Source organism: Nannobrachium achirus (assembly GCF_963921795.1).
Source record: "Nannobrachium achirus genome assembly, chromosome: 19".
Lineage (NCBI taxonomy): Eukaryota > Metazoa > Chordata > Actinopteri > Myctophiformes > Myctophidae > Nannobrachium > Nannobrachium achirus.
In genome coordinates this window covers 52,278,752-52,301,355 of record NC_137826.1, presented here as the reverse complement: position 1 = coordinate 52,301,355, position 22,604 = coordinate 52,278,752, and the positions used below count along the sequence as shown (strand labels likewise).

General features: G+C 42.9%; 1 long non-coding RNA gene across 1 annotated transcript; it reads left to right on the top strand.

The window, feature by feature from the left end:
• Window positions 1-19,608: 19,608 nt before the first annotated feature.
• LOC308303953 lies at window positions 19,609-21,136 on the top strand. Its single transcript, XR_013963035.1, has 3 exons — window positions 19,609-19,749; window positions 20,413-20,618; window positions 21,058-21,136. It is a non-coding gene; the product is annotated as an uncharacterized lncRNA (long non-coding RNA).
• The last annotated feature ends 1,468 nt before the right edge of the window (window positions 21,137-22,604 follow it).

The following is a 22,604-nucleotide window of genomic DNA, read 5'->3' as shown; positions in this document are numbered from 1 at the left end:
AGGACAACATCTGGACTATTACTGTGTTTGAGGATCACATCTACTGGACAGACAGTGAGACCAACTCCATCTACAGAGCTAACAAGACTCAGAGAACCAACAAGATCAGTCTCATCAGCAACCTGATCAATCCATATGACCTCCACATCTACCACCCCTCTAGACAACCTGAGGGTCTGTACAATCTACTGTATACAACTCTTCATGCTTTATCACTTTAATTTATTTTAAAGTGTATCATTTAGACAACCTGTTGTCCCTATTCTGGCCATGTTATTAAAAACATACATGTTATTGTATTTCTTTTTTCAGCTACAGTAGTGAAAAAGCTAAAATAGCTGATCTACAAGATCACAAACAAGTTCACATTGTGAAACTTGTCGATCAGCTATTTATAGGTGTCCCTCATGATTTTGACTTTGACACATTGGTATGGCTTTGGACAAAATGCTTAAGCACTGTTGCAACATGTACTCAGGTGTGTGTTCTCATATTCATTACATGTGTGCAATGTTTTCTCCACCCTGCAGTGTCTGGTCATCCATGTCAGACCAACAATGGAGGCTGCAGTCAGCTGTGTCTGCTCTCACCTGGAGGAGGATACAAGTGTGAGCGGATGTCCATCTGCACTGCCAGCCAGGTGATTCAACTCAGTTTCACGCTGCTGACACTAATCAGACATTAAAATATGGCCCTATTTCCTAAACCTCTTTGCCTTTTAAAATGTAAATAGTTAAAATAGTTTAACTAGACTATGATGGGTGTCTCATGTCTTCTTTTGATACATTACTGATTCTAAACATAATCCTCTGTCTCCCCCTTCAGTTTGTTTGTCAGAACAACAAGTGCATTCCATTGTCTTGGAAATGTGACACAGTAGATGACTGTGGGGACCGGTCAGATGAACCTGTAGATTGTTGTGAGTACTGAAACATTATCTCAATCAGAATGCTTTTTCATGCTTTAGTATTACTGTTTACAGTGATTGCAGCCATTATAACGAAATGTTCTGAAACCTGTATGAAGTTTTGTCCTGATCGGATGTCTGTGCGGTTTAAATCCTCAGAAACATTTGAGGATAATACATCCAATAAACAAACCCTGTCAGTAGCTGCGTTTACATGGACCCAGCCATGCATACATCTAAACCAGTAAGACTCCCTAATCGGGATCCGAGATAAGCAACCATCAGTTCACAAAAATATGTTTGAAAAAAATCGGCCTGATGGTGGCGCTATGTTATGTGTATTACCCGAGAGGACCCGTACTAACTGTGTGTGTACTTTCTGCTTTTTTTATGCAAACTGTAAAGCAATCAACCAATGTGTTTGTGTGCTCGCTGGCGTGCGCTATAAGGAACAAACTACTGGAGTTCTGTTTAACATGGGTGCTGTGTTTAGGCTGACCTAGGATCAGAACCATGCATTAATGCCATTCCAGGTACACCAATCACTGCGAACGGGCACACGCTAGACTATGTGGAAGAATTCACTTACCTGGGAAGTGTTGTTAGTAAGGAGAATGCAACTCAAAAGGACATCAGGGCAAGGCTGGGGAAAGCTCACAGTGTCTTTGTTAGGCTCCAATCCATCTGGAAGTCAAAGCAGAAAACCAAAATCCGACTCTACAACAGCAATGTGAAGTCAGTGCTGCTGTATGGATCGGAATGCTGGCGAGTCACAACAAGTGACATGAAGAAGATTGATGCATTCCACAATCGATGTCTCAGGAAAATCTGCCGCATCTTCTGGCCTGCGAGAATATCTAATGAGGAGCTACACAGGGTGACCAAGTGCAATAGCGTGGTGCTGGAGATCAAGCACCGCAGGTTCAAATGGCTCGGGCATGTGTTCAGGATGGCCCAGGATCGTATCCCAAAGATCCCTCTCAGATGGACCCCCGCAGGGAAAAGAAAGAGAGGCCGGCCCAAAACAACCTGGCGACGAACTGTAACAGCTGAGCTGATGGAGATGAACCTGACATGGGGCGAGGCACAACATGCAGCACAAGACAGGTCCCGATGGAGGCAGATCGTTGAAGCCTTATGTCCCACTTGGGACGAAGAGGATTAACTCTATCAACGCTTTGAACGTTCCCGTTCGCCCCATTTTTGACGGCGGCGCAATGCCAATTGTACGTTCTTTGGCTCGTTCTTTTGTACCTTGGTTTGATGTTTGTAAACTGATGAGGGGTCGCGCGGGTGTGTACCGTTGAGACAGCTCCCGTAAAAGTACTCTCAAAAACCCACTGGACGTTAGCATCAATGGAGTAACAAAACAATAGATCCATTTTCTCTGGATCTATTGCTCTGTAGCGACTGAGCTGCCTTGACGAACGGGAGCCTGCTGGGACCATTTTCACATTAATTCTTGCATGAGGCTGCCCTCTACTGCTGGTAGAGCCATGGTACACCTCTTTAAGGAGAAAATAAAAAAATAATAATGAAAAAAAAAATCACACTCGTGTGAACTGAGCGGTTGTGTGTGTGTGTGTGTGTGTGTGTGTGTGTGTGTGTGTGTGTGTGTGTGTGTGTGTGTGTGTGTGTGTGTGTGTGCAACAGCGCCCCTCCCTTAACATGTGTGGTCAGAAAAGGTTACTGCAGGAGTGCAGGCTACGGACACGGAGACAAACAGACAGACAGACAGACAAACAGACAGACAGACAGACCCACACACACGGCCACGTATAGGAGCGTTGTGACCACCGCTCAAAAATAATACATCTTTGTCTATAACATCGCAAAGGTAAGGTGCTTTTGCTGGCACAAAACCCAATAATAAATAACAACATCTGGCACTGAAAAAGTTAAGTAAGTAAGTAAGTAGGATCAGAACCGTTAGCACAACATTTGACAAACAAACCGAAAAATACTTTTTCTGTAGTTAGAAAATAGCCTAAAAGTATTCCTTTTGTTTCGATCTTAATATTATAGATTCCTTGGCAGCCTTCTTCTGCCTGTCAATCAGTTAACAGCGCACAGCGCACGGCTGCAGTGAGTGAGGGATCTCGGTACATGAAAGGGGGTTTTAATAAGGATTTAATGGTCGGCTCTCTCGGAACCTCAGAAATAAATGGATTTCGGGACAACATGTCACGGGTTACGGTCTGTAAAAAAAGAAATAAAGTCTGAACGGGACGGAATCGGACAAGACCGTTACGGGGCCACTCGGTTTTGGTTTTGTAATTTGATTATTATTTCGGAACAGGTCGGAAATGGATGAAAATTGACGGTCCACTTCTATTTCGGGACCATTCTTTGGACCTGTGAAGAGCTCTAGCAGGGACCACTGGCGTCGGCACAGGCGAGGGGGAGGGACAGACCTGTGAACCTTTACCACTCATCGAGGTGGCACTGGACAGTGGAGACCTCAGGAACACTGGGCATCAGTGGGAACTCACGTCGTATCACATGATCATTCAGACCGGGGCGATACACCATCTCAACAGCACTCAAATAAACAAAAGTTTTATTTTTCTATCCTCTCTCTCACCCGGAGACAGTCTGAAGCTTCCCAGTTGCATCGGTTTAATGGAAGCGTACGAGGCCACAGACAAGGTCGGGACCTCTTGGTGGCATCCCATTTGGTTCTTACTGTATCAATCATTTAGCTGGGGAGCCTTGATAGGCTATAGGCTGGATGTAGATGTGGCTACTGCGTAAATGGTAAATGGTGCATTTATATTGCACTTTTATCCAAAGCGCTTTACAGAGATTGTGCATTACATTCACCCATTCACGCACACATTCATACACCGGTGGCGGAGGAAACCATGCAAGGTACCAACCTGCTCACCGGGAGCAACTAGGGGTTCAGAGTCTTGCCCAAGTACCCTTCGACATTCACTCAGGGGGAGCCCGGATTAGAACTGGGAACCCTTCGTGCTCTAATAACGGTTTCTCTATCCCTGAGCTATGCTGCCCCACAGCCCCACGAACCGTGTACAGTTCGTATGTCTTTGTGTGTGATGTGTGTGTGTACAGTATGGCATGAAGTGAAATGTAGTTGTGGTGTAGCCTATGGGGTGTCAGAGCACCCTGGGGTGCCGTGACTGCAGTCCAGGGGTGCCGTGAGATAATTTGATAATATTTGGAATTTATTTGGACACTTAAAAAAAATTGTATTATTTTAAACTTTTAGAACAAAGTTATTTTCAGTCAGTTCTAACCAAAATGGCTATTATCTCAACGTTTTCCTCGCAACATAATCACTAAAATATGCCGTAAATATGCCATGGATGGCTCCGTTCGCTAGGTTATGGGTCGTAATTTATTTCCGGAATGTCACCTGACACGTTGATGATGTAACCAGAACACAAACAGCTTTCCATTTTTTTAGAAAAAAAAAAAGCAAATGGACGCGAGATGGGTCACACTTATGTAATTGGCTTATCTAGGCAAATTTTAACAAAATCAGCATTCCCCTTTAAAAAAAGAAAAGAAAAGTCACGCAGTGTTAGTCTATATGTGCGGCTAATAACACACTAACTATTACCAGTAAGACTCCCTAATCGGGAGATAAGCGACCGTAGGTCGCTTATCTCCACAAATAGGGCAAAAATGTGTTTTTCCAAAATCTTCCTGATCCATGTTGATGCCATGAGTGTAGACATGCTGTGTAGTGATTTTCGTGATTTTAGGACAAAATCTGTAGGAGCAGTGTCCAAAAATGTGTTTTTTAAAATTGGCCTGAAGGTGGCGCTATATGGGACAGATTCATGGTGATGGGATGAGTGTAGACATACTGTGTAGCGATTTGCGTGATTTTAGGGCAAAAACTGTAGGAGCAGTGTCCAAAAATGTGTTTTCAAAATCGGCCTCATGGTGGCGCTAGAAGAGGGCCATGTGAGAAATGAGGGGTGGGGTGTCCGCGTTGCCTTGGCGGACAAATAGGTACCGGCCCCGGCTCTCCCGGAACCTCCTAGCCCGAGTTACGGCATTTTATGTGAGCTGCAGTGGAGGGGGTCCTCCACTGGGGGCGCCACCACTTTTGCATCCGTTCTGGAGCAGCAGGAGTCTTTGGTCCCCGGGAATTCCCCGTGAGCAGCCCCGTTGGGGTGGTCATTTGGTCATTTTTGCACATTTGGTCATTTTTTACATCTGGGGGTCCAGGTCCCTGGAGCTCCGGGGGTCCTTGGAGGTTGTAGTTTGGCAGCCAAGGAGCGTGTGTGCAAAATTTGGCATGGATCGGGGCAACTTGCGGAGATATGAGCAGGGCAATAGTGTGACGTGTGAGGTGTGACAGACAGACAGACAGACAGACAGACAGACAGACAGACTGACTGACAGTTTGTGCAGGTTTTGATAGTAAGTGCGACCTACGGTCGCAATAAAGAAGGTTAAAAACAAACAATATGATGTCACACCATCGAATGACATGAGGGGTACTTAGGGTGAAAGAGGGTCAAGTTTTAACTTGGCACCTCTGCTGAGTTGATTCAGCTTCCCCTCTTTCACTCTGGTTGCCTTAAGTAGGTCGGGAGTGGCTTATTGTCGCTATCAGCCGGTAACACGCAGGAGTCTGTCCCCGTTACAATGCGCTAGACCCCTGGGAGATGGACTGCTGAGGTGGAGCGCCACACCTACCATCAGCTCCCAGTACTTGCCGCATGACTTGCCAAGCCGTGCTACTCATACTCTGAGTTGGCGGTGCCCGGAATCGAACCCATGACCTTGCGGTACAAAGGGGAGAGCTCTACCGACTGAGCTACCCTTGCCTTGGTGGAGAAACATGCAACACCGCTGATACGTCCTTCTAACGCGGCTGCTGCCTTCGAGGCCCTTCGTTCCCTGGCTGCACCGCGGTTCTGTTGGAACCTATCCTCGCGTAGGCCTACCCCCATTTGAGAAACACTGGCCTAGTGTAGTCTTGCCAGTCGCTGCGAGTCTAAAAGACTAAAAGATGCCAAACACATTTTAAGCAAAACTACGCCACATCAAGGGGTTTATTAGGTAGGCCCTAAAAGTATGTCCTTGAGTGCAGGGGAATTATTTGGGGTTAGAACTGTTTCTGGTTTGGTAGTCCTTGAAGGACTACCATGATGTAGAGTGGTTTCTGATCCCGACCGGATCAAATCCCTGGGACAACATGAGATGGGGCCAAATACATACATTAGATTACATACATTTTGGGGGTCCTTGACATTAAAAAGTTTGAGAACCACTGACATGGAAACGTGTTTTTCAAAAAGGATTTAGACGAAATTTATAGAATCGGGTAAAAAATATTGAAAGACTCTAGGTGCCGTGCTGTGAGCTTGTATATTATCTGCTATTGTTTAAAGCATAAAATAATGCATAATAGTGCGTTCAGGTCATAATGGGGCCAATTGGCCAGGTGCAGGTCATTTTCTAATTAACAGCTTCTTAGACATAGAAACCCAACCCTGTCACATGTTCAGTCAGCTGTCATTCAATGTCAGTGTATTCTAAATCAGATTAGGTTTGTACAACATCAACATGTTGTACAACAATGTAGTAACTCCACAAATCAAACTTGCTATCTTTTTGGGTGTAATTCAATGATTTTCTCATGGAATTCTCTAAAATGCTCAAACTGTTACATCTGTTAATATTTAATCAATCTGGCTAACCATCTCAAAGACAATGGGAAAAACAGCGCTCTCGCTGTTTTGTTCCTTTTCCTTTGAGCATAGGCCTATATTTTGTTCTTGAGAGATTAGTTGCTTGATTTAAATATAATAATTGATTTAAGCTGAAAACGATTAGTTTAATGCAGTTTTTAGCTGTGTTACATTTGTAAATAATGCAGTTACAAGAGAATGTGTTGGGGTTTAAAATGTAACACCGGAACAGTGTTAACTTTCGGTTTAATAACTCATGATCTGTTTAATCAATATCAAGTGGTTTATGATAGCGGACATCATGTGTAGGTCCTTTGCCTGAAAATCTTAAGTGTGGATTCATTGACATATACAAATGTATATTGTGTGAATTATGCTGTATGCAGAGTGCATAATTTTACAATCTGGCTTGTAGAACAAATGTTGAAAAAGTTGACTAAACACTTACACACAAACACCAGTCTGCCATGACAGGCATGATGGCACAATGTGATAATCGCCTATAAACTCGGTAACAAATAAATTATATAAATTCATGTTTTATATGTATATACAAATTGATAAAATAAATTGATAAAATAATGTAGAGTTTTTCAGTTTAGCTCTGATAGATATCAAATTTACTCATGCCCACCCTGACAGCTTTGCTTGCATTTTGCTAATAGATAGATATGCCTACGTTATGTTGTTTAATCTATCTCTAAATGCGAGAAGTCTCTGCGTGTGTGTCTGTGTGTCTGTAATCCGCGTATCTCGAGAGCCGTTCGTCCCACCGGCTTCAGATTCGGCACGCGCGTTCCCCGTCGCGGCACGGAGTGCAGTGCCGGGTCTCGACTCGACCCGACGCGCGGTTCTCCCGAACCGGCGCGAAACGTTCGGAATCTCCTTATGCGGGGTTGATTGTTGACATCAGGCTGTTCCGGAGGAAATCGGCGCAAGCGCTGACTCATTGTGACATCACTTCATAAAAGGCTCTGACATCACGTACGCCACATGAGTCAACAAAAAATGCCATGGTTACGTATTCTGATGTTCCTATATGGGCATAAAAGGACACAGGCAAACATGTGGTCAAAACGGCTCTTATGACAACAGGTATAATGGGGTTTGCAATAAAGGGTGGTGCATTCATTCCCTATTTCAAATTCGGCACGCGCGTTCCCCGCCGCAGCAGGTAGTGCAGTGCCCGGCCTCGACCCGATCCGATACGCGATTTTCTGGAACCAGCACGAAAGGTTCGGATTCTGATGTCTGACATCAGGGTATTCCGGAACCGGCACTGTGTCTGCATAGATCTCTATTTATGGGCATAAAATGGATGCAGACAGACAGATACGGATATCTCCTTATTATGAACATAAATTGACACAGGCAAACAGATGGTCAAAGATCTCCATATATGGGCATACAATGGACGTAAAAAGACAGATACATATATCTCCATATATGGGCATAAATGGACACAGGCAAACAGATGGTCAAAACGGGTCCTATGACAACAGGTATAATGGGGTTTGCATTAAAGGGGGAACCAGCACTGTGTCTGCAACACAGTCGGAGGCACAGACAGATACAGAGATCTCCATAATGGGCATAAAGGGACACAGACAAACAGATACAGAGATCTCCATATATGGGCATGAAATGGATGCAGACAGACAGATACAGATATCTCCATATATGAGCATAAATGGACACAGGCAAACAGATGGTCAATTCAGATCCTACAGAGATCTCCATATATGGGCATAAAATGGACGCAGACAGACAGATAACTCCATATATGGGCATAAATGGACACAGGCAAACAGATGGTCAAAACGGGTCCTACAGAGATCTCCATATATGGATATAAAATGGACGTAGACAGACAGATATCCCCATATATGGGCATAAATGGACACACACAAACAGATGGTCAAAACAGATCCTATGACAACAGGTATAATGGGGTTTGCATTAAAGGGCGGGGCATTCATCCCCTATTTACATTGTTCCCGAGTTGGCCAGGGCGCCGACTAGACGGCTTCTAGTTTATATTAATGCCAAAATTAAACTTTTCACAAATATGGAGATGACTGACATCATAGATGTCTGACGTCATAGACCACATGAGACTGACACAGTATGTCCATATATGGGCATTAAAAGGGACAAGGACGGGATGGTAGCACCGCTCAAGGACTGACAGATACAGAGATATCCATATATGGGCATGAAAGGGACAAATGGTAAGACAGAATACATTTCCCAGCGGTGACTCGCGTCAGGGCAACCACACTTGCAATCTCCCAGAATTGCATCTTTCTAGTCTACATACATAGTGGTACAGTACATACAGTACACACACATGCCACACATCCTCTCTCTCACGCTTATTAGTGTGCCAGTGAGCAGAGCACCCTTCCCTGTGCCAGTTGGCACCTCTGCTCAGGGACGTGCTGGGCCCCTGGTTCAGCCCGGGAAAAAGAGTTGCAGAGGCCCTCATTGCGCGCTATAGAGAGAGATCTCTCTATAGCGCTGCTGCTACTCAAAGATTTGCCATTTCAGATCATGACAAGGGACAAGCCAGTGGGCCAATTACATGAGTTATATTTTGTTGTTGTCGGGTGGAAACCTTGTATGTCCAAAACCGTTTGTTTTGTATTTATCATTTTAAAAAATTATTTAAACTAGTTAAAACAGCCGATCTACAAGCACACAATGCCTCGCACCGCAAGGCGTTGTGTGCTTGTAGATCTGCTGTTTTCACTACTTTTGTGCGACAGCCTTGTATGATGAAGCAGGGCTTTGCTTTGTGAAAAAATGTACAAATTTGAAACTTGGTGATACAAGGTTTCTGCCCGACAGTGACGATTTACTTTGTTGGCCGCCCAGCCCACAAAATGGAACGAAGGCCGACATTTTTTTTTTTTTTTTTTTTTCCCTAATGGCCGGGAATGAACCAGCCGTTCGGGAGTTGTCCCGCTTTTCCCAATGGCCAGCACGTCCCTGCCTCTGCTTAATGGAGAATTATGGACCAGCGTTTTTATTACCTTAATCTGATGTTATCATATCCCAGAACGAGTGGCAGAGTTGTTATTTTATTTGTATTTTTTTATCTTCAGTCCATATATGGCGTTGGCCTATATTGTAGCATACTGTATCTTTCATGTAGGCCTATACTGTATGTCTTTGCCAACTTACTGATGCTGTTGCTTTGACTGTGATGTCTTTCCATCAGGTTGTGTCTGCAATATTATTTTTCTTGCCTGGTAATCTATATTCTTAAACTGCTATACTGTCCTGTTTTAATTATTTATTTATTTTTGAAAATCATTTAACATTGTGCAAATAGACGATCTTGCGAGATCAGCTTGTAGATCTGCTAGTTTCACTATTTTGTATCACTGTAGTCACTTGATTGATTTGTTTAAATGTTTTAGTTGAAATATGAAGATACAAGGTATACAGCGACATCACTATTATTCCAAAATAATGCAAACTATTCAACATTTCTTATGAAAGAATTCCGCCTTCTGTCCGCCTGTCCGTCTATAAAATGCTGCATTTATATAGCATCTTTAAGCCCCCCAAAAAGTAAATGAGCTAATGGGGAAAGGTTGCATGACTGCACCATGGTAATAGATGATGTTCTGGACATCACAATGGTTAACTAGAGGCAAAGGTCCCTCTGGGTACCCCAACTTTGGCTCCCACACAGTTTCCTTGAGGAGTTGGGTTGGAACTAATTGAGAGGTGTTAGTAGACATCTTTATGAACACAATGGTGCATTTATGTAAAAAAAAAAAAGAAAAGAAAAAGTATATCTAAAATAAAAATAAGGTTAAATTTTCCTTAACTAAGTGAAAACAGGGTATTAATAAAGAGGAATGGACAAAAAGCGATGTGTTAATCCTAGTAAAGGCCAAAGTGTATTTATCCTGGAAGCAGGAGTAAGAGTCGGTCGGTTCTGTGTTTGGACATTATAGCTATATAGATGTAAGACTGTCATTCCAATATTGTACAATCAATCAATCAATCAATCAATCAATCAATCAATCAATCAATCATTATGTATATTCTACCTAAAGAGCCGTTCAAACGTTAGGTTTCACTCCAAGTCAACAGGCAGTGTGAGGGATGGTCAGGACTCCAGGAGACCATTGTCTGTGATGGAACCAACTCCATGCTCTGGTATAGGCTGGTCCACACCATGACAGCAGTGTGGAGAACCAACTCCATGCTCTGGTATAGGCTGGTCCACACCATGACAGCAGTGTGGAGAACCAACTCCATGCTCTGGTATAGGCTGGTCCACACCATGACAGCAGTGTGGAGAACCAACTCCATGCTCTGGTATAGGCTGGTCCACACCATGACAGCAGTGTAGAGAACCAACTCCATGCTCTGGTAGGCTGGTCCACACCATGACAGCAGTGTAGAGAACCAACTCCATGCTCTGGTAGGCTGGTCCACACCATGACAGCAGTGTGGAGAACCAACTCCATGCTCTGGTAGGCTGGTCCACACCATGACAGCAGAGTGGAGAAAGATTCTGTCTCATGTGTGTGGTTTTAGAGGCTGTCTTGTATATGGTGGAGGGAGCATAATCTGTTATAGTTGTATGTTTGAACTCTGCCATCCACTTTAGAACGATTCAAACTTAGATTCTATAGCTATAGTTATAGTGCTTGGTTTGAACAGCCTCTTACTATCTGCTCTATGCTACAAAACAGGTGGAAAAGTAGAAAAGTACAGAAACAATGTCATTTTTTGGTAGGGGTAAACAGATACTGTGTTACAAGATTACAAAATAATAAGTACTTGCTTGTTTATTTATTTGATTATGTGTTTATGTGTTTGTTAAGTTATTTAGGCCACATCATGAGGTAAACATTCATTCAACACATCCTCCATTTTGATACACTAGTGTGTGTGTGTGTGTGTGTGTGTGTGTGTGTGTGTGTGTGTGTGTGTGTGTGTGTGTGTGTGTGTGTGTGTGTGTGTGTGTGTGTGTGTGTGTGTGTGTGTGTGTGTGTGTGTGTGTGTGTGTGTGTGAGAGAGCTCACACTCACTATGCAGGGCAGGAGGAGCTTTAGCTTGTCGTCGACTAGAAAGGTGTGAATTCATCAAAACCACGTGATGATGAAGAGATACTCTGAGCTGACTCGTCACTAATAAACACACAGACCACAGCCAGTGTTGATCACAACCAGAATCAATCGCTGCAGATCAGTTTAGTTCCTCTTCGGTTTAGAATCCAGTGTGAGTGAACCCAGACATGGATAAAACAGGGATAATGTTCCTCCTGCTTTGGAGCTCAGGTAAACACTCTGTTTTAATGACACTTGTTGCTTGATGTGGATGTGAAAATACACTGAGGCACAAAGCTAAGAAAACCTTGACGCATCCGTACAGCTGTAAGAGAACCATGACGCTTAAACACACCAGTAGGCCTATAGTGCGTGCTTTACTGTGTGTGTGTGTGTGTGTGTGTGTGTGTGTGTGTGTGTGTGTGTGTGTGTGTGTGTGTGTCTGTGTGTGTGTGTGTGTGTGTGTGTGTGTGTGTGTGTGTGTGTGTGTGTGTGTGTGTGTGTGTGTGTGTGTGTGTGTGTGGGTGCACATTCACGTAGGCTACTGCGTACAGTACGTATGTGTGTGTGTGTGTGTGTGTGTGTGTGTGTGTGTGTGTGTGTGTGTGTGTGTGTGTGTGTGTGTGTGTGTGTGTGTGTGTGTGTGTGTGTGTGTGTGTGTGGCATGAAGTGAAATGTAGTTGTGGGGTTTTCAAAGTGGGTGCCTGGGGTGCTGTGACCGCAGTCCAGGTGTGCCAAAAAAGTCATTGACTGCCACGCGACAACTTTAATTACGTATTTCCAATGGTCCAGACCGCCCCACGAGACGACCTTGACAACTTTCTTGTTTTAGCGCTGGATGGCTCTGTTCGCTAGGTTATGGGTCGTAAATTAAAACTTTTGTTGATGATGTAACCAGAACACAAACAAAACAGCTTTCCATTTTTTTTAGGACAAAAAGGGAAAAGCCACATAGTGTTAGTCTATGGGATGAGTGATGGAAAATGGGTGGAAAGCAAGGTGGACGCGAGATGGGTCACGCTTATGGATCACCAATTATTTCCTGGGTACCCAGAAGATCAACTGACACGTTGATGGCGTAATTGGAACAAAAACAGCTTTCCCCTTCAAAAAAAGAAAAGAAAAGCCACACAGTGTTATTCTATGTGCGACTATTAACATAAGTAAACTATTTAAAGAAGGTTACAAACAACCAATATGATGTCACGCCATCGAATGACATGAGGGGTACTTAGGGTGAAAGAGGGTCAAGTCTTAACTTAGCCACTCTGCTGAGTTGATTCAGCTTCCCCTCTTTCACTCTGGTCTCCTTGGTGGAGAAATATGCAGCACCGCTGATACGTCCTTCCAACGTGGCAGCTGCCTTCACTAGAGTTCTCAAATTCTGCCCGAACCCGACCATAACCGACCCGATCTGAAATTTGGGGTAGGGTATAGGGCCTAACATTTATGCTAATTATTCGGGCTGGGCCGGGCCTCTGGCTCAATGAAAAAATAATTCATATATATTTTTATTATATACATGTATGGCCAAAACGCAAAACCTCCTATCTGCAAATTTCATGATTTTTGGATTTCACTTGAAATGAGTACAAGAGCCTATGCTGCACATGGTCAGTCTGTCTGCAAGATCGTTCTGCCCCTCATTTTGTAAAAAGTTTCATGTGACTAGAAATAATACATGGGTTTTAATGTTGAACACGCATTTTCTTTTTCATTTTCCCAACAAAGTGAATTTTTCAGATAGTAGGGTTCCGCGTTTTGGCCATCGATATTACTTTACTCTGTGATAGATGTTTTCGGGACGGGGTAGGGCCTAAATGGGTATGCTTTACTAGTCGGGTAGGGCCCAGTTAGGGCCCAGTTAGGGCCCAGTTAGGGCCGGCCTTAATTTTCAGACCCGTTGAGAGCCTTCAGTCCCTGGCTGCACCGCGGTTCTGTTGGAACCGGGACGCTCTCTCTCTCTCTCTCTCGTCTCTCTCTCTCTCGCTCTCTCTGTCTCTCTCTGTCTCTCTCTCTGTCTCTCTGTCTCTCTCTGTCTCTCTGTCTGTCTGTCTCTCTCTCTCTGTCTCTCTGTCTCTCTCTCCTCTCTCTCTCTCTCTCTCTGTCTCTCTCTGTCTCTCTGTCTCTCTCTCTCTCTCTCTCTCTGTCTCTCTGTGTCTCTCTCTCTGTCTCTCTCTCTCTCTCTCTCCTCTCTCTCTCTCTCTCTCTCTCTCCTCTGTCTCTCTCTCTGTCTCTCTCTCTCTCTCTGTCTCTCTCTCTCTCCTCGTCTCTCTCTCTCTCTCTCTCTGTCTCTTCTCTGTCTCTCTCTCTCTCTCTCTCTCTCTCTCTCTGTCTCTCTCTCTGTCTCCTCTCTGTCTCTGTCTCTCTCCTCTCTCTCTCTCTCTCTCTCTCTGTCTCTCTCTCTGTCTCTCTCTGGTCTCTCTCTCTGTCTCTCTCTCTCTCTCTCTCTCTCTCTCTCTCTCTCTCTCTCTCTCTCTCTCTCTCTCTCTCTCTCTCTCTCTCTCTCTCTCTCTGGGCTGTCTGTGGTTCTGGCTACGTTTCCCCAGTGTTCTCTCAGTGGTGTGCTGTCTGCTGTGTCCGTTGTGTACGTTGTGTCCTATGGTTGTGGGGTAGCCTGATTTCAGACTCTGCGCTGGAGCTTAAGAGTCTGAGTCTGAGCAATTAAGAACTCTGGTGAGCCACGCAGCCACCCCTCCCTCCACTGTTTCTGTAGATTTTTTTCCGTCTTGCTTTGAATTCATTGGTCGGTTTCGCCAAGATACGGCTTTGAACCGAATCAAGAGACTCGTCATATGACATATCCAGACCAAGAGAAGCAGTTCACTCAGAGAGTGGGCGGGTCTATTGGCTGGAGCCAGGCTAGTTGTGGGGTGCTGTAGCGTTAATACTTTAGCTATTGAAAAAAGTAGATGCTCACAGCGCCCACGCTGAGAGCTTGTAGATCTGCTATTTTTGAAATATCTTGAACATTTTTGCAAATCTTTGAATAGATCACATAATGAAGAACTGAGTAATCATGTTTGAGGTCTCACAGCATATCTCCATATAAAGTACATGGATCTCCATAAATGGGTACCAGGGGTCTCCAGGGTAACTGGTCCGATATACATCACTGGCCAGATTTGTCACCCTTAGGCGTCTTAATGGTAGTTAAAGACCACAGCCAATTGGCCAGGTGCAGGTCATTTTCTAATTAACAGCTTATACAAAACCAACCCTGTCACATGTTCAGTCAGCTGCATAGACCGTACAAAATATGGACGGTGCACGGTGGGAACCGTCACGTGACCCGTTGGTTTCTATCGGAGCGAAAATGACCTTTTTTGCCCTCATATGGGTGTCCGCCATCATTGTTTAATGGTACCCAATGCTATTGGCTGCCAACGGTCACATGCAACCGCAGGGATACTTGGGACATTGTCTTGAGCTTGCCGAAAATAAAGCACACGAAGACGAGGCTTTAAACTAGCGACAGGAACCATAAATAGTATTTATAACAATGTTTATTAAGGTAAGAAGATCTAATGTAAAAGTTCAGGGGAAATGAATGGAATCCTATGGAGAACATGTTGCTTTTGGTACCAGAACAGAACATCATGTTAAATCCGAACAACATGGACCCCTGGTCAGCTGTCATTCAATTTCAAGCTGCGACATTTTCTCATATACTGCGACCTTCAGTCGCAATCAGATTACGGTTGTACAACCATGTTGTTGTCTCCATAAATTAAACTATCTTTTTAGGTGTAATCAATGTAGCCTATTTATCATGGAATTCACTCAAAATGCTCAAACGGGTACATATGTTAATGTTTAGTGGATTCCTTATGTTTGATACATCTTATCACACCCTTGTATGAAAATAATGGTAAACAGTTGCTTGAATTAAATGATTTAGGCTGAACATGATTAGTTTAATGCAGTGTTTTAGCTGTTTGTAAATAATGCAGTCACAATTAGTAGCCTACGCTGTGGGCTTAAAATGTATCACTGGTACAGCGTTAACTTACGCTAATAAATCTTGACCTGTTTTATCAATTGAAAAACATTAAGAGGTTTATGATAGCGGACGTATCATAGATCCTTTGCCTGAAAATATTATATAGGCCTAATGTAGGTAAAAGGATCTCTGGGTAAAAAAGTGAGACGGGTGAAAAACGTTACAATCGTGCAGGCTGTCCCCTTAATATGTATATTTTTATACACAGATTTAGTAATAAAATACATTTTCATGCAGGGTCATTTCCTGGTTTAGTGAAGCTGGTGCACTGCAGGCCAGGGGCGTGCAGAGAATGTTAGAGAGGCAGGGGCTGAAAACTTCTAAAGGGGTCTTTTGGTGAAAATATTGAAAATAGCAGGCCTCCAAGCTTACAACGTGTCGCGCTGTGAGCTTGGAGGTCGGCTATTTTCGTCATGACCCGTTGAGGGCACTTTGAGCTGCATTTTCATGTCATGAAAGGTGCTATATTGCATGTTATATTCATGTAATTGCTCTACATTATTTTATCAAATTGTTTATACATATCAAATATTAATGTAATAATTTATTCTGTACTGAATTTATAGGGGGTTGTATAATTACATTGTGCCATTATGCCCGCCATGGCGTGCGTGTGTGTTTGTCATAGTGGATTCATTGACATTTACAGATGTATATTGTGTGAATTATGCAGAGTGCATATTACAAGCTGGTTGTGGTTGTAGAACAAATGTTGAAAAATTGACTAAACACGTACACACAAACACCAGTCTGCCATGACAGGCATGATGGCACAATGTAATAATCGCCTATAAATTCTGTCCCGAATAAACTGTAGAAATTCACATTTTATATGTATAAACAAAGTGATAAAATAGTCAATGTAGATTATATACCAGTAAGACTCCCTGAATCGGGAGATAAGCGTCCGTCAGGTCGCGTGTAAAAATCGCCCTGATGGTGGCGCTAAATGTGACAGATCCATGTTGATGACATGACTCTAGACATACTGTGTACAGCTTTGCGTGATTTTAGGGCAAAATATGTTCATAGTACCTTTCATGACATGACATTTACAAAAAACTATTGCTTGCCAACTATTTTCAGTTTATGTAGGTTCAAGGTTCAAGTTTATTTGTCTCCCTTAGGAAAATAGACGTATTGCACCCACCCCTATGATACATTGCCTCTACTCAATCTATCGTTTAACATGTAAGCTGTAAGCTCTGTTAGAAGTCATATTTACTCATGCCCACCCGGTGCCAAGAAATAACAGCAAAGAGGAGAAACAAAGGACATCTTTCTCCTCTGTATTCCAACAGATAAACCACAAATACAACCAACCATCTGTTACTGTGAAGCTCATTTTGTTTGTATGTTTCTCCTCAGCTCTCCAGGATACACCATCACATAACACAAAAGGTAAGTCTGTCTGTCATATTTGAACCAGGTAAATATGCTGAAATGTTGTATCTAAAGAGAATGAAAAAGGTGAGTCAGTAATACAGCAGAGACAGAGAGCATGTTATGTACAGTAGATACTGTAGATGTTACTGTAAGTCATTGTTGACCTGTCATCCTATAGTGTGTATAGTTTCAATGTACAGATTATTGATTTATTTAACATTCTAACTGTTAAAGGAGTAGTTCACCCCCAAAATGAGACTTTTTTTCCATTGATTATTCACGCCATGGAGAGTAGAGTTCAATAATATTTTTTGGTTTTTGTCGCATTCCTAAGACAAAAATTAGATTTGAGTAAATTTACCCCATTGATTCCGGATGGTGACCCTTTCGAAACGGGTCACCATCCGGAATCAATGGGGGTACATTTATTGTTATCACATTTTTGTCTTAGGAATGTGACAAAAACCAAAAAATATTATTGAACTCTACTCTCCATGGCGTAGAAAAAAGTCATTTTGGGGGTGAACTACTCCTTTAAGCTCTTGGTTTACTTATGATCCTAGATGACTATTGCTATGCATTTCATATTTCACCTTGTGTAATCCTTCTGATTAAAAGCACCTGCTAAATGCCTACATTGGAATTGTAATTGGAGAGAGAGGGGGGGGGGGGGGAGAGAGAGAGAGAGGAGAGAGAGAGAGAGAGAGAGAGAGAGAGAGAGAGAGAGAGAGAGAGAGAGAGAGAGAGAGAGAGAGAGAGAGAGAGAGAGAGAGAGAAAGAAATGTACTGTATACAGTATGTTGGGGTTTGTGTAGCCTATTTTTAAATGTAAACCAACTCAAATGTAATGTCTTACTTTCTCCAGAGGTGGAGCCCTTCCTCATCGTGGCCAACTTGAACAACCTGATGAAGATCAGCTTGGATGGCTCCAGCTCCACAGTGCTCAAACAGGTGAAAACCATTGGACCATTTTAACCTGCAATACACGTTAAAACACAACACATCCTATCCCTATACAATTAGTTCTTTACCTGGGGGTGTGCGATCAGGGATTGAATGTAGGAGTCTCAGAAGTAATGTTTGAGAACCCAGACCGGTAGAACAAGTAACAAGTAGGTCGGGAGTGGCTTATTGTCGGTATCAGCCGGTAACACGCGGGAGTCTGTCCCCGTTACAATGCGCTAGACCCCTGGGAGATGGACTGCTGAGGTGGAGCGCCACACCTACCTTCAGCTCCCAGTACTTGCCGCACGACTTGCCAAGCCGTGCTACTCATACGCTGAGTTGGCGGTGCCCGGAATCGAACCCATGACCTTGCGGTACAAAGGCGAGAGCTCTACTGACTGAGCTACCCGGGCTTGCACTCTTTTATGCCTGTATATGGAGGTCCGTGTCCAGGCCAGTCTGTGATGTCAGATATCTCAAAATTTGGGCACTGTAGTGATGTCAATCAGTGATGTCAGTTGGACATTGTTACCAACACTGTTTGTTTAGTATCAATGATGTCATTATGCAGACAGACGGACGGCGGACAGACATTCGCTAAATTAATAGTTAGGTATTCTACACACACTGCTTTTGACATCTAACACAACATATTGTGATGTGACAGGGCTTGACGCGTGCAGTGGCTCTGGACTTTGACTATCAGCAGCAGATGATCTACTGGATAGAGGTGACTAAATGGGACGCCCCACAGCGCAGCATGATCAGTGTCATGCACATCGACGGCAGTGACGTACAGGTCAGTGTGACAATGACAACTATGAGGATGAATTACAGAGACTTGTTTTTGACAAAATGCTTATGATTATACTGTATTTAAAATAGTTTGTTAAAGTGTATAAGTGTTAAATATAACACAAGAAAACAGGGTTCCTGTTGTTTCAGTCAGTGGTTCTCAAACTGTGGGTCTGTCTGTCTATATTTATATGATTAGGTTTTGAGCGTCCCCATGCAGTCCAAATAGGATTATATTGGTGGGGTACATATGATTTATTTTGGGGTGCTCCAGTTCAAACACCAATTAGCTTCACCAGTTAGTTTTGGGGGTCCAAAATGAACCAATGTGATTGTTTTGGGGGGTCATGGCCTTAAAAGTTAGACTGAGTTAGTTTACTCCATTATCCACAAGGATGCGAGTTTGAATCTGACTCCTGGTCTTGTCTAAATAAAAGGTAAATGGTGCATTTATATAACACCTTTATCCAGGGCTCCTCTGACTGAGGCCCCCTGATTGTAAAATAAAAGAATATGTCGGGACATTATGTCACTTCCAATTCATTAAAGGGTGACGGCTTCCTTAAAAAACGAAGTTAAAACAACAGAGGTGAGAAGCACCGCCCAGGGAGGAGTCACCGTGCAGAGTGACAGAGTGACTCCTTAATTTATAACCTGATCGCACGCACGCACGCACGCACACGCATGCACGCACACACACACACACACACACACACACACACACACACACACACACACTGAGTATATTCAGATTGCATGTATGGTTCATTGACAGGTCCTTCACAAGAAGTCCACCATCACACCATGGGGTCTGGCTGTTGATTGGGTGGGAGGAAACCTCTACTGGTGTGACCCTGTGCATGACACCATAGAGGTGTCCAAACTCAGCGGGTCGTACCCAACAGTCCTGGTCAACATTGACCTGGACTACCCATTCTCCATAGCTGTGGATGTACGCTACGGGTAAGAGCACTGTGGTGACATCATGAACCTCACACTGAATGTATCAACCATCCTGTGAAACACCATGGATACAAGAAGACTGAATTACATCTAAACATTAAACTGATGACATTGCATCGTACTCTTGCAGATCTATGTTTAAAAAATAAATACAAATAAAAACATGCATGAACCATAGTTATTATAGTTTTGTATTTTTGATTAATCAATCAATCAATCAAAAACGTCTTTAAGGACACATGGTCCATAGCAACAATAAAACACAACGATAGACAAACACCAAAACAAACAAGGGCAGACAGAGTCCATATCAAATCATACATTCATATTCAGGCTCCACAGTTTACATTAAAACCTGAATGAAGTCAGTACAGTGTTTGTCAGAGTTCAAATGACTCTATTTGTACATGAGGTTCTGCAGCACAGCAGAGCAGGAGGGTTGACGTGCACTGCTGCATCCTGGCACTTTAAACTGCAGTTTAAACTCATGCCATCATTATGATACAATGTTTTTATTTAGTTTTCATTTTCAGTTCATTCTCATTCATTCCTAAAGCAGTATTGCTAGTTAAATATGTAGTTAGTACTAGTGCACTATAAAAACCCTGTTTGAGTTGAACTCTTCAAGTGTATAGTGACTCTGACACAGTGTCTCCCTGACAGATACTTGTACTGGTCAGACATAAGTGACAACAACCCCCACATAGGGAGGGTGGGGATGGACGGCTCCAACAGGATGGTTATCGTGAAGGATAAGATCTCCAAGCCCACAGGCCTGACGTTAGACTACATCAATGATCACATCTACTGGACCAACGAGGAGAAATACATTGAGTTTGCCAACCTGGATGGAACCAACAGACAACCAGGTAACACACACACACACACACACACACACACACACACACACACACACACACACACACACACACACACACACACACACACATGCGCGCACACGCACACACACACACACACACACACACACACACACACACACACACACACACACACACACACACACACACACACACACACACACACACAAATGCACACATACTGTACACAAACACACATGTGTGCATGCACGCATAAATGCACACACAGCTGTAGCCTTTAGACTTCAGACTTCTTGTTTTTATTTCTAGTATTTATCAGTTAATTAAGAGTAAGAACAAGGAAGGAAAGAGAACATTATTACAGTATATACTTTATGGATGCATGTTAACTTTAGTTATAATATTTTATAATACTTCCTGTTCCTGTATTTTATTATATTATAAATCTTTTGGTTTTGTGTGTCTGTAGTTGTGAGTCAGGACAACATCTGGACTATTACTGTGTTTGAGGATCACATCTACTGGATAGACAGGAAGACCAGATCCATCTACAGAGCCAACAAGACTCAGGGAACCAACAAGATCAGTCTCATCAGCAACCTGATCAATTCACGTGACCTCCACATCTACCACCCCTCTAGACAACCTGAGGGTCTGTACCACCTGCTGTAACACTCTCATTATTACTCTTCATGCTGTTTTATCACTTTCATTCATTGTGTATTATTGTATTATTTGATCTTTTTGGAAAACTTTGAAAAGTGTTGTTTAAACAACCTGAGGTGTCCCTATATTCAAATGTTGTCAATACAATAAAATAATAAAATACAATATATACATAAAAAAAATAATACATGACTAAATGAATAAATAAATATTGACAACATCAGATGTACAAGCTCACAATGCTTTGTGATATATAGAACTTGTAGATCAGCTATTTTTGCTATGATTACAGGTGTCTTTTTTTACATAGGTTGGTTTGTCTTTGGTGCAAAAGGTTTATAAAGCACTGTTGTAACATGTGGGTGTGTGTTCTCATATTCATCACATGTGTGCATGTTTTCTCCACCCTGCAGTGTCTGGTCATCCATGTCAGACCAACAATGGAGGCTGCAGTAACCTGTGTCTGCTCTCACCTGGAGGAGGCTACAAGTGTTCCTGTCCCACAGACTCCTACTGGTCAGCTGACAACAAGCAGTGCATGTCCAACTGCAGCCAGGTGATTCACCTCAGCTTCACTTGTGTTACTCTATATGACTCTACTATCTATCTATCTATCTATCTATCTATCTATCTATCTATCTATCTATCTATCTATCTATCTATCTATCTATCTATCTATCTATCTATCTATCTTTTTCAATAAACAAAAAAGATAAATGAGGAGAATAAATAAAAATTTAAAAAATAATAGGAAGAAGTCATATGAAAAGATATCCGGTTCTGTTTAGATCTCACAATATTTGGCAACACACCCGTCTATTTTGATAATGGTTATGTATCTGTTTAGATCTCAAAATAAATATTTAGACATTCTACCCCAGTGTTTACACATTCACATCGAAAGCAGTACAAACAACCCAATACAGTCGGAATGATGCACCTAAACAAAACCTAGTTCCATTTTAATCATGTATTTGTTACTATCAAAACCTCCATCGGCTGTCTGTCAGTCTTTCTGTCAGTCTGTCAGTCAGTCTGTCTGTCTGTCCGTCACGTCACACTTTGACCCTACTCATATCTCCGCCACCGCTGCCCCTATCCATGCCAACTTTGCACACACACACTCCTTAGCTGCCAAACCACAACCTCCACCATCATTTCTCACATGGTCCTCTTCAAGCACCACCATGAGGCTGATTCTTGCAAAACACATTTTTGGACACTAGGGGCTTAGCCCCCATAGATAATGTCTGGGACCCCATAGTCAAAAACACCCCTATGGGGGTCCCTTTTTTTCCCCAAGTGTTTTTTTTTCTTTCTTTTTTTAGTTATTAGTATTTTTTGACTGAC